The 13,801-nt window shown below is 34.7% G+C and overlaps 1 non-coding gene across 1 annotated transcript; it reads right to left on the bottom strand.

Moving 5' to 3' along the window:
• Positions 1–8,725: 8,725 nt before the first annotated feature.
• LOC123801195 (U6 spliceosomal RNA) lies at positions 8,726–8,829 on the bottom strand. Its single transcript, XR_006782152.1, has one exon. It is a non-coding gene; the product is annotated as a U6 spliceosomal RNA (small nuclear RNA).
• Between the last annotated feature and the right edge of the window lie 4,972 nt (positions 8,830–13,801).

The raw sequence follows: 13,801 nt of genomic DNA, 5'->3' as shown, positions 1-13,801 counted from the left end.
CAGAGATTTCAAGAAACAGTATTAGAAAAGACCCAACTCATTTGTGGCAATGGTGGGTGGTCCAGTTGCTGGAGCATAGGGTAGACATTAAGTAGTGAGTAAATCTGAGGATTAAGAGGTAAATTGGGTCCTCTTATGGAGATCTGTAGGGTCAGTGCTAAAATTACCAAAGCATGTCCATTCATAATGGAAAAGTTATGGGATGATTTTAAGGAAAGAATGGCATGACTCATTTCCCTTTTTAGAAAAAGATCGCTCTGATTTTTGGGGGAAAAATGGATTACAAGGTAAAAAGGGGAGGTTTTAAAGATTTACCATATCATGGGGCTCTTGGGTGGCTCAGTCGGTTAAGCGGTTGCCTTCAGCTCAGATCATGATTCTAGGGTCCTGGGATTGAGCCCCGCATTGGGCTCCCTGATCTGTGGGAAGCCTGCTTCTCCCTCTCCCTCTGCCTGTAGCTCTGCCTACTTGCGCATGCTCTCTCTCTGTCAAATAAATAAATAAATAAAATCTTAAAAAAAAAAGAGAGATTTACCATATGAACAGAAATGGGATCATACTAGATTAGAAAAATTTGACCCCAGTAAATAGAATTGTTTGGAGGGAAATAAGAATCATTGAAGAGAGACCTGATAGGTGTTTATTTCACTTTTTAAAGACAGAGATGATCTCTGTACACGGATTCCAGTGTGTATCAGAGGTGGTGGGACAGGTAACCACAGAAAAGAATGACTTTTAGGTTTGTATTGAAAGCTCTGAATGGACTGGGATACAATTTAATATGAAGGGGAAAACTAAAATATGAAAAGCTTTGGAGAGGATGAAGTCAGTCAAGTTTAAAAACGATAAATCTGGGGTGCTTGATAGTTATTTAGATAAAGATGGCAAGTAGATGCTTATTTGACTTTGGGTCTGAAAGAGTTCATGAAACATATTACGTCTGGATAAAATATCTTAGCGACTGTGTGTGTGTGTGAGTGTGTGTGTGTGTGTGTGTGTGTGTGTGTGTGTGTGTGTGTAAGCTGCATTTAAGATTAAGATCATTAGGGGCGCCTGGGTGGCACAGCGGTTAAGCGTCTGCCTTCGGCTCAGGGCGTGATCCCGGCGTTATGGGATCGAGCCCCACATCAGGCTCCTCCGCTATGAGCCTGCTTCTTCCTCTCCCACTCCCCCTGCTTGTGTTCCCTCTCTCGCTGGCTGTCTCTATCCTGTCAAATAAATAAATAAAATCTTAAAAAAAAAAGATTAAGATCATTAGCCTTGATGAGGTTACCTAGGGAGTACAGAAGAAAACAAGAACTGAGAGCCTAACCTGAGGATCTCAGATTTTAAGATTTTGGAGGTTGAGTAAAGGAGGACATAGCAGTAAGAGAAACTGAGATATGTTGATGAGGTATATAGAGGCTAAGAAAAAAAGCATATCATGAAGAAAAAAAGCATATCATGAAGTAAAGGAGGACATAGCAGTAAGAGAAACTGAGATATGTTGATGAGGTATATAGAGGCTAAGAAAAAAAGCATATCATGAAGATTTTGGAGGTTGAGTAAAGGAGGACATAGCAGTAAGAGAAACTGAGATATGTTGGTGAGGTATATAGAGGCTAAGAAAAAAAGCATATCATGAAGAAAAAAACATATCATGAGAACGATCAAACTTTTCAAATGCTAAGAGTTTGGGTAACAAATTTTAGTAACATGGAGGTAATTATAAACTTTAAAAAGAGTTCAGTACACTTTTGGTAATGAAAGCAAATTAGAATACGTTGCTAGCAAAGTAAGAAAGTGGAAATAACAAATGCAGGTAACATTTTCCAGATGTTTGGATAAGATGAGGAATAGAAAAATAGTATGTTAGCTAGGGGAGACTGTTGGAGCTCTGTAATGTCCATCCATAATGTGCTTCCAACACAAATTCAAGATTAATTTAGAGGTAGATACAGTAACCAAATAAACGAAATAATAATTATCATGGAACATTTTATTATTGGTAAATTTTAGGTGGGATAATATGGCTGAAGGATATTTCCAAATGGACTTGCTAACATGCTCTGTCTCATCTCAACTCCCAGAATGGTTAAACTTTGAAACAGAGCTCCTGAGGGCATTTTAATTTTCTGTATAGAAACCCTTACTCCAAACTGTTGCTTGGTCCCTTTAGGGTGTGGGCAGAACAGACCATGTGCTCATAGCCAGTAATAGATTAATTTCACCCAATCAGGAAACCAGAGCAAATACAAGCTACCAGAAAAATTACTCAGATCCAAATATGCCCCCATCCATACTCAGCATTGAGTATTTTTACCTGCTATTACAAATTTTGCTCATCCAGAGCTTCGTTATCCCTTTTGGAAGAAAAGAACTGAAGTCTCTCCCGGTTATCCTACTCTTAGCTCCATCAACAAATTGTTGCTCCTTAGGTAATTATCCTGGTTCCCAAATGGGAGAGTGTGGAATCTTCCCTCGAGAAAGTAAATAATATACCAAATTAATTCTAATCCCATTATGTGTCTAAGGCTGAAAATACTTCCTGTTTTATTATCCATCCATCCAAAATACCATCAACCATGTTCTTCCAATTAGTTTGTCCAATTGTCTTCAGTGAAATTAAGTGATATTATTTATGCAACGTCAGAAATATGACAAAATCCTATATTTGAGTGGACTAGTTAGTACCCTGAAGGAAGGAAAATGTATTTCTCTGTTCTCCTCTACTACTGTCTCCCCTCATTCTCTTAACACTCCTTACGTTGCCAGCCCGATCAATCTAAGACAATAGGGACAAGCCTGTATTCCCATGAAGTCAAGTTTATGGGCCTATCTCAGTGAGATAGACTGTACGCTGATGGAACCACGAGATGTTGCCACAAAGAAAAAGAAAAAGTTACTCCAAGATTTGGGATAGGTGGCATTTAGGCCAAATCTAAACGAAGTAGGGTTTTGATAGGCTAAAAACAAAGCTGGGCTTTGTATAAAGGGGTCAAAATGAAGTCTGGTTTGGAAAGTGGACCAAGGATTTTGTTTCCATGGAAACTACAAAGTCAATTTAAATGTAGACTTTTGTTTCTAGAAGACCATTATCTGCATCTTTGCACCTGGATTAAAAATTGAGGCTGCTGCTCTCTATCAAGATGACTTAGATACCCAGGCAAGAGCGGCATGTTTTATTCTTAGTGATATGTTTTCAAACCACATTTCCGCTGGTCTGAATTTCCGGGGACAGAGTTTCTCAGTGATTAAGAAATCAGTAATCACTGAAGAATGTGGCTGTTATGACACGTTACAGCTGCAGCAAATCCTTAGAGACATACTGTTTCATGTTAACTTTGAGCTGGCCTTGTCTGTTACCCCGTCTAATGAATGAGACACCAATTTTAACTTTCTCAGTTTGTGCTAATTTTTATTTCCTCATTACCAATTTGTTATATATCAGGATCTCTTTGTTTGCTATTTTCTTAGTCTGAAATGGTCTGGCCTCACATATCCGCATGTGTCACCCACCCTTACTTTTTTTCAAATGTCATTGTCACAGCAGTTATCTCATCCTATCTAAAATTTCAGCTTTTTTCCTTGAAACTTATTATCTCCTTCTCTGCATTATTTTCTTCTTAGCCCTTATCACTATATCTACTTCCTGTAGGAAGCAGCCTCTAAAATGGTCCCCAGTGTTCCCTGCCTCCTGGTATTCATGCTCCTGTGTAAATTCTTTTCCTTAAATGTGGGCAGGACTCATTGACACACTTCTAACAAGGACAGTATGACCTAATGGAGGGATGCCACTTCTGAGATTAGGTTTCCAAAAAATGGTGGATTCCATCTCTCTCTTTGGGGAAAATAAGCTGATATTTTATGAGTAAATCCTATGGTCAAGATCATATGTCAAAGAATGATGTCCCCAAATAACAGCCAATAGACACATGAGGGAGCTCATTAGTGGAGGTTCCGACCACAGCTATAAATGAGATGTTGACAGCAGCCTTATGAGAGACCCTGAGCCAGAAGCAGCCTGAATACCCACAGAAACTGTGAGATAATACATGTTTTAAGTTACTTATTTTTTTAGCATAATTAAGTATGCAGTAGTAGTGTTAGATAACCATTACTTTTAGTTAGCTTGATTACCATTTTACCGACTAGACTGTTAATCCATGTAGGCAGTGATTTGGGATTTGTTTTGCTTTGTTTCCACTGTTTTTCCTTATTGCTTAGAACTGGGAATAGCATTATAATTGCATATTAATATATAATCATAAGGCATTCAGAATTTGGCACCCTGATAAGGAAGTAGAATATGCAGTCTTAATATACCTAACTTTCGTGTAATATAAGGGTTACTTCTCTATCACACAAGGCTTTTTTATCCAAAGGAAATCCACTTAACAAAAGGCACAGAGAAAAGAGCAGCCTGGAAATTAGCAAGTCCTTTTGACACATTTGACCCACATTACACATGACCGATAATGTGTTGCCTTTTATTACAAATGAAGAAATAAACAGCAGAAGAGTTCATCAGCTATACCTCAATCTTTTCTTTATTCTTGGAGGTTATTTAAAGAAATAAGACTTAAAACAAATTTTGTAGTATCAGTTTGTTGATAAATATAGCAATTTACTAGTTATATTCCTGATGAACCACAGACAGCTTCCATTGGTACTGAACTCTTGCTTAGCTATATCTGCCAATTACTAAGCAAAGTGGTTTTGTAAGTTGATGTGTAATATAAAAAATAGCATCTATGTTTAAAATTATAATAATTTTCCCCATTCCAGTTGTGATCACTCCACTTCTCTCATTCATCATGTTTCCGTATGTGTAGGGGTGGTTTCTAGGACCATCACTCTATTGAATTAGTCCATTGTACTATCCCTGTCTGAATATATGCTATTTTTAAAACTTCACCTTTATTATAAATCTTAATAATTTGGGACACAAGTCCTAATACTTTATTTTTTTGAAGAAGGCATTTATATATTCTTGGGTGTAATTCCGTTGGAAAGGGCTTATTGACTGCACTTCGCAAAATTGTGAATTTCATTGAGATGAATCTGTAGATCAAGTTGGAAAGAAGAAAAATCCTTAAGATATTGAGTTTATCCTTAAATAAAATTCTTGCACATCTTTAATTTATTTCTAGACATTGTATATTTTTATTGTTATTGCTGGTATCACTTTTAAAAAATATATTTTGCATTCTGTATTGGTAGTGAATAAAATTGTAAATGATGATAATGTACTTTATGAAGAGAAATCTTTGATTTTGATGTAACTGAATTTATCAATTTTTGCCTTGTCATTTGTTCTGTAAAAGTTTTAAACAAGAAGTTTCTTTTCTGCCCCTAGGACGCAATGAAGTTTTCCTTAATTTTCCTTTATTAACTTTACAATTTAACCTTCAAAATTAAATATTTAATCCATCTAGTTTCCATCCTTGAATGTCGTGTTTGATTAAGTTTCTTCTTCTCTATATGGAGAACTAATCTTCTTGCTGCAATCTACTTAAACTCTCCATCTTTCCCCAGCGATTTATGGTAATGCTTTATTGTATATGAAATGGCCAAATACAAATGGTAAAGTTTCTAGTATCCATTCTTTCAATTGCTTTATCTGTGTGCTCTTATAAATGCCAAAATTTAAAACATACAACTAATACTATAGCATACTATAGTATATCTTACTTTTATCTTCTTTTAAAATATTGATTGGGCTCTTTGTGCAGTCTTATACTTCTCTATACATTTTAGACCATTTGTACGTTTCTCAAAAAGAAGAAAAATCCTAGAATTGGGAATGCATAGAATTTACATGAACTTAAAAGTAGAGGACGGAATTGAAGAATTTAATAGAAGAAATAGATTGCTATCCAGAACATATAAATAACTTTCAAATTAACAACAAAGATACCAAAACTATAACAGAAAGTAAATAAAAAATATATATTTAGGCAGCTTACAGAATAGGAAACCAAAAGGGTCAATAAACATATTAAGACACATGCTTAAAATCATTGGCATTAAACAATGTTGGTTAATACACTGGGATATCATTTTATACCTCACTTACTTTCACATAAAAACACTTCATAATCCTAAGTGTTGATGGGGATGTTGTGTGAAACTGTAAAATTCTCCTGGTCTTTGGAACTCTCCCAGAAATCCAAATGCAATGTTTTATGCTCAGCACAAAATAAGTGCTCAGTATATTGTGTTTACTGCCTTAGACAATCAAGCTCAAGAAAAATTCCATCATCAAGAAAGTGTCAGCTTGAACAATAACACAACCGAAATCTTACCTTGCTCAATAAGGGTAATAAGACATACAAATATCTTGGATTTCCTAAAACCTATATTAAGATGAATTTCTGATGCATATCTCACACAGATAAAAGGTCATATACATCAATTTTTTATAGACATAAACAGTTTGGGACAACTTCACTATGCAGAAATAGCAACAGTGAGATCCTTGTAATGTTTTCTATAACTATTAAGGGAAACAACACCAAGAAAAATACAGATTTAAATCTCTTAGCTATGGTACATTTTTTTCTTGCCTCTGATTTTTCCCTTTGGTAATTATTTATTATCATTCAAATTTTTTACTTAATCAAAACTGGTTTTACACTCTATATGACTTTTTTTCTATGTATGTAATATCAAAACTCTAAATTCACTTATCTTAAGGTACCAAAAAAACTTCTTTCTTCAACATGATGGACATTCATGTCATTATGTAGTGTACAAGAGGCAGCAAAGAAATGAATATAGAATCAAAGTACACATCAGAGTGATCTAGATGACAGAAAAAAATGGACATGGCAAGAGGACGACTACTCAAACGGAGTTTAAAGGATCTTGTAAAAATCAAAGCAGTAATGAATTTCACTAGACACAACCAGCCCCTGTTATCAGTAGATGAATGGAAATCTCTGTTTTTCTTTCAGGGGTAAGAGTAAGAAATGAAAATGACAAAAGACAAGTGACAGTTAGGTAGTTGAAGGGAAAAGTACTACTCTGAAGACAGTTTCTTATTATGAATTACATTTTATTTCAATGAAGTTTTTTAATGTGTTCAGTGAAGTATTTGATCTCCCCAAATTCTATCCATTTGTTCTAAACTACCAAACCTGCAAAATAATATTTATAATAATTACTTCCCCTAGTCCACAGAATGATTTCAAAGATATTATTTCAGTTATTTCACAGGGTAACCAAAGTAGTTAGGTCAGGCACAATTTATTATTAGCAAACCTACACTGTATTTTAAAAAGTTGTTAGAAAGATTTTCTAAATAAAGAACAGAAAGGTGTGAACTAAAACCTAATTCTTATTACTCCAAATGCTATATTGCTGCCAGGATTACATTCTGCTATTATATTATAGAATTGTAGTAGTTTTAGGTAATTCAGCAGATACAAAATGAATCTTACTTAGGTTTGCATGTTTAGGTGAGAGTAGTAAGTATCACCCTAAATCTGGCACTTTCTGCCAGTCATGCTGATGATGTTCTATGAAGCAGCTCAAAAGACAATCCTATGTGTTTACTAAACATAGTTTTGGCTTTAGGACAGTTCTAGAATCATTATTTGTGAGACAAAAATTAAAAGATGGTAACATGCCAAACTTCATTTTTGTAAATATGGAAGTGAAAAATATTTTGGCTCTTGAGCCAAATGAGTAAGAAAAATGAAGTTGGTTGGGGCGAGGGGTGGGGGGATGGGGGTAGGTGGGTAGACAGGGACAGTTCTAGCAAAATGGCAAGAGATTCAGAAATAAATTTCAAATGTACCAGCAGATTAAACTGCAAAACAGTTTGAATATAAACAAGAAATATATTTTGAGGAATAACTCCGTGAGATTTGGGGGGGGGGGAGGGGGAGGAAACACTAACCGCTAGTACAGGAAAAGCAATACAGGAGAGAAACAGAACCAAGTAAACAAACTGCAAGGAAAGTAAATGATCAGTGTCTGGATCATCCCATGAGCACTGAGGGCAAACAGCTGGAGAAATTCGGTACCTAATTATGCGCAGGATCAGATCCACCAAAGGAAGTTATTTCTCCCTCTTATCTATCCTCCATGACTGTACCCTAATATCTACAGACAATGATGTTTCTCTTTTTATTAACTCACTAGTCCCCATGTCCTACCATGGCTTTCGTTACAGATGAATTACTTACTTTTCAATGTATTCCGTGTGTAAATCACTGCTATATTTGTTGTTCAGCTTTAAAATGGGAAAGAAAGAATGGTTATAGTATTACATTTTAGTTTTAAATTTTCTTTTGTAAGACTAAGGAGAATGGGGAACAATGATATAATATAATTGACTCTATACAAATTAACTATATTTTGTTCTAATAAGCTTATTTGCATATATATACTTGCTATTTTAAGTTTTTTTTGTTTTTTTTTTTTTAAAGATTTTTATTTATTTATTCGGCAGAGATAGAGACAGCCAGCGAGAGAGGGAACACAAGCAGGGGGAGAGGGAGAGGAAGAAGCAGGCTCATAGCAGAAGAGCCTGATGTGGGGCTCGATCCCAGATCACCGGGATCACGCCCTGAGCCGAAGGCAGCCGCTTAACCGCTGTGCCACCCAGGCGCCCCATAAGTTTTTAAGTGTAAATTTCATGCCATTAATTACATTCAAATGTCGTGCAACCATCACCACTATCTATGTCCAAAAATTGTTTAATACCATAACAAAAACTCCACTTAATAAATAATAACTAACATGGAAATACCTCACAAATTCACATGATATTCTTGCACAGGGGCCATGCTAAGCTCTCTGTTGTTCCAATTTTTGTAAATGTGTTGCCAAAGCAAGCACTTGAATAATTTTTCTCACAGTAGTTTCCATGTTAGAGCTTCAGGAAATCCACCAAATAGAATGATGGCATTCTATTGGAAATTAATAGTAAGGAGAATTCAGATAGTTGTTGAGCCTCCTGTCCCTTGCCCTCTGCTTTACTCTAAATTCTGAATTGCCAAAATTCTTCACTCATTTTTATATTTCTAGGATTGGATAGCACAAGCCTGAGATCTGAAAATGATGCAAAGCACCAATTTAGCAGAATTATACTTTCTCAGTCAGCTGGGGTTTGATGCTTTGATTGATGTGATCATGTGACACTATGTAAAGCAAAGTTACACCTCACAGGAAAGCTATTGCATATGCATTTATCTGCAGATTTAAATTCCATTATATTTAATTTCTTAAAATTCGTATGTTTACATTTTGTGTATCCAAATCTTATAAGAACATATACTGGGATCATGGCTACAGCCGTGCTACTCGAATTACATGAGCATTGAGAGTATATAAGAACCCATTCTTTGAATATCCTTTTTTAGCTTATATGATATTTAAGCATTCTTCTTTTTTTAAAGATTTTTTTTTTGTTTATTTGACACAGAGAGAGAGAGCACACAAGCAGGGTGGAGGGCGGAAGGGGAGGGAGAAGCAGGTTCCCCGCTGAGCAGGGAGCCCAATGCAGGGCTCCATCCCAGGACTCTGAGATCATGACCTGAGCGGAAGGCAGACGCTTAACCAACTGAGCCACCCAGCACCCCTTATTTTCTTGATAAATTTCTTAAGTATATATCTGGTGATAAGCTCAAAGTTTAGAAAAATGAATATTCTGTTTTGAAATAGTGATAAGAAATACTTTTTTCATTTTAACACTTCCTAATCATTTATATCCTTTTAAAGTGCCTGTTAAAATAGAATATCCTTAGTAATAGATTCAAAACTATTCTTTATAGGTCTAGTTAATCATGTGTTACTTTATATCATGAAAGGTTATTGATTTTCACATTATACATAATATGTCTTCCTGAATGAAATCCATTTGTGTCTAAAAGTGGAATATGCATACTAAAACAATACAATAAGTAATATTCAGCTGCTTCTTTGATAAACATGTTCCACACAATTAAATCTTGAATTGCAGCACTCCAAAATACTTCCTAGTCATGTACTACCGTACTTTATCTTTTTTCTGCTTCCTTTATTTTTTACCTTAGGGTTGACACTTCTTAAACTCTCACATTCATCCAGTCCCAGGTCATGTGAATTCATTCATTTTTATTTCTTACCAGGGCACTGTTTTTCAGTCTTATCCTCTGCCCATACTTACCCCCCCCAAAAAATACTTATCCTTAAAACCAGTCATATCTATCAAATCATTATCAAGTGATTAGCAACTTTGGGACTTTCTATACAGTTCAGATGGTCTTTCTAGCATCCTGGGTAATGTTAAATTCATTTTTAAATTAAATACACCTTACTTTTCATTTGTCCTATATTTTTAAATAATTTTCATCTCAATAACCTATAGATCTCCTCCTCTCCACCCCACTTCAGCAATATTGTCACCAAGACATTTCCAGGATCTTAGCCTGCTCCATTTGCAAAATTTAAAATGTGGAATTTACTCTCTGACCAAACCCTCACACCTGGGGGCATTTTTTCCCCACAATATACTAGAAATTAAATGGGCTTTGAAGTTTAAATATAAGTTTTACACTCATTGACTATGTGAGTTTTGGAAAAATACTTAATCTCTGAGCCTCATTTTTCTCTTTTAAAATGAAAATAAAGTTGCTATGTATCCTGCAGAGTTTATTTCAAATATATGTTTAAATATATCTTTGACTATAGTATATCCATTTTAATAATTACAGAAAGCAGTTAATTATATATTTTTCTGTACTTTGGAAAAAGAGCCAATAAGGTGAAAATACCACTTTTGGTTTTACACTCCAGATATAACTATATAGTAACTCATATATATGTCCTTAATTACCATCTCAGAGAAAGAAATTCTCTACTTAGGGCTATCTCATTAACTTGAGGTTGTTTTTTTTTTTTTTTCTCTCTCTCTTTTTCTTTTTGCCTGGAAGGGATTAGTTTCAAGATGATCATCTTTTTCTCTTGGATTTTTATTTTCTTACCAGTTTGTGGGATAAGAATAGGGTTAATAACCAATTAGAACCACGGAGAATGTGACTGGAAGATGTCCAATCCTGTGGCCTGAGAGAACACACGAGATAGATAATTATCACTGGCATTTGTTACCGTACAAATATAATCACGTTTTGAAATGTCAAAATGTTATATGATTTTTACAAAGGTAAATAAATTGGCAACACAAAACATAGCCAGCAATTATTCCTGTGGCTAATTCTGTAATTGTAGGATTTTTTGTTTAAAGGAGAAAGTTAATATGATCATACGTTCAATAACTGAAGGGTTTGTCACAACATGGGATAACTTTATGTGCCATTTTGCCATCATTGTCAAAAGAGAACACAGAAAGTAGTTCAATGGCTTTATATTTGGGGAGGAATTCAAGCAGCCTCATTAAAAGATGTCCACAAGCAATCTTTGTTTCATCAATATATGAAATTGAATGGGGAATTTAGTAACAAATTTTTGTTTGTTCTTTAGAGCTCTTTTTTTCAGCTTTTAATAATGTAATTAGTGTCAGTATCAGTCCAGAGTGTAACATATTTTTTCTTTTGCGAAATATTAGCTATTATTTTTATTCCATTTAAAAAATGAGCTCATTCTGAAAGAAAAAATGAGCTCATTCTGTAAGTCTGTTGGGTTTTGCAATACAGCTTTAAACAAAGCAACAGATGATTTCTGGTTCTTTAGCTGGAAATTTGTCTCTAAATATGTCCTCCATTTCTACAACACACAATTTTCCAATATGTTCTTCAGCTCCAAAAGCTGAATATAGCAAGACAACAGATTTTCACTTTATATTGTCACATTTGATTACTTCTGTTTCAAGTCTTGTCTGAAACTCTGACATACATATCAATAATTACTGTTGTTCCTATTTAAAAGTAAGCAGACTTCAAAAGGTTCTCTTTCTTTCTTTCTTTCTTTCTTTCTTTCTTTCTTTCTTTCTTTCTTTCCTTTTCCTTCCTTCCTTCCTTCCTTCCTTCCTTCCTTCCTTCCTTCCTTCCTTCCTCTCTTCTCTTCTCTTCTCTTCTCTTCTCTTCTCTTCTCTTCTCTTCTCTTCTCTCAAGTAGTGTTAGGTGGTGTTTGTGTGCCACCAATGCAGCACAATGTTTATTGGCAAGGATCAGAAAACAAGGAGCGCCTGGGTGGCTCAGTCGTTAAGCGTCTTTGGCTCAGGGAGTGATCCCGGCATTCTGGGATGGAGCCCCGCATCAGGCTCCCTGCTCCGCTGGGAGCCTGCTTCTCCCTCTCCCCCTGCTTGTGTTCCCTGTCTCGCTGGCTGTCTCTCTCTCTCTGTCAAATAAATAAATAAAATCTTAAAAAAAAAAAGAATCAGAAAACAATACTTGGGATAGCTGGAACAAGGGCTTGCTAAAAGAGTTTATTCGATGTTTGCATAGACATCCAAAATGATTAAAATCCTTGCCTTGCATTAATAGTCCTGACAAATCAAGGCCAAATCAAAACCAATCAAATTGATATACTGGGGAAACGTAGGGATGGGTGCTATAACTATGTGTAAAATATATTTTTTGGCTTCATAAATCTTTATTATAAACCTTAATTAGAATTATTTTTTAAAGAATTACTTATGATTATCATGTTGCATGTAGTTTAAAATTATTGAAAATTTATTATATGCTGAATTTCGCATGAGGCTCTTTCTAAACATTATTATCCTACTTTATTTGAAATTAAGCATAATTGTTACAGTCGCATACATGTATTTAATTAGCTGGGTAATGATTCTGTTATATCATTAGTAGATTAAGGTTTACTTTACTGAAATTCTAAGGAAAATAATGAGTAAAGGTCAACAACTATTGAAGAAATAAAACTTTATCAATGCCTTGTAAGATCTAGCCTATCTGCCACTCTCCAAAATGAAGTTGGTCAGTGGGTGAGTGAAACAGTAAGCAAGGCAGGTTCACAATTTAGTAAAAATATCTTTCTTCCCAGATCACAAGAATCTGCACCTAGGACCTTCACAGCAACCCACACTGGAAAGCTATATTTATACTACTCAAATAAAATTAAGGAAAAAATAAAATCATCTTGATGTAGAACTTTCTGTATAATTGATGCAGTATCTTCACTTTAAAAAGAATTTTGTTCTTTTATTTTTTAATGTAGACAGAAAAACAGTTGGAGAATTTTTACTACTTTAAAATCAGTAGAGATGCTTATTATATTGGTTTCTAATTTTACTTTAGATTAATAAATATGCCATCATTCACTATATCACATTGTTTGCATTCCAATTCATTATCGTAAGCGTGTGTTAGTAGAGGCATCAAAATTATTAACCTATAAACACTAAGATTGAAGAAAGTTATCATCTTTACTGCTTTAAGAAATTCTGGAAGTTTTAATAATCTCTCTTCTATATGTTGCTGTAAAGAAAATTTGATAAGTTATTTATTATATATATGTGTGTGTTTATATATATATACACATATACATACATATACACCCACACACACAATGTTTGCTTAATTTATAGTCACTTCATTTTAAATAAAGGCTGCTTAGGTTTTCAGTCCTCAGTGTCAATGTTGGGCTATGAAACCCAGAATGTTAGCTTGGCTCAGTGTCCATGGAGACAAATCCCAGATTCCACAATAGCAATACGATTTATATGGCACTATTCCTACAGTGTATCACTTTGGACTTAATAATATTCTATAATGTAACAGAAAAAAGCTAAAGTACCAGACTACTCAAATCCATGTTTAAAAAAATAGAATTCCATTTATTCTGAAAGTGTAACAGTAACTCATTTCCAAATGACATAAAGAAAGCAGCGGGCATCAGATAAGTTTATTGC

The sequence above is a fragment of the Ursus americanus genome, chromosome 10 (genome assembly GCF_024610735.1).
Source record: "Ursus americanus isolate L20-20 chromosome 10, mUrsAme1.1.p, whole genome shotgun sequence".
NCBI classification, from domain to species: Eukaryota; Metazoa; Chordata; class Mammalia; order Carnivora; family Ursidae; genus Ursus; species Ursus americanus.
The sequence above is the reverse complement of the archived record's forward strand: the minus strand, read 5'-3'. Positions and strand labels throughout refer to the sequence as shown.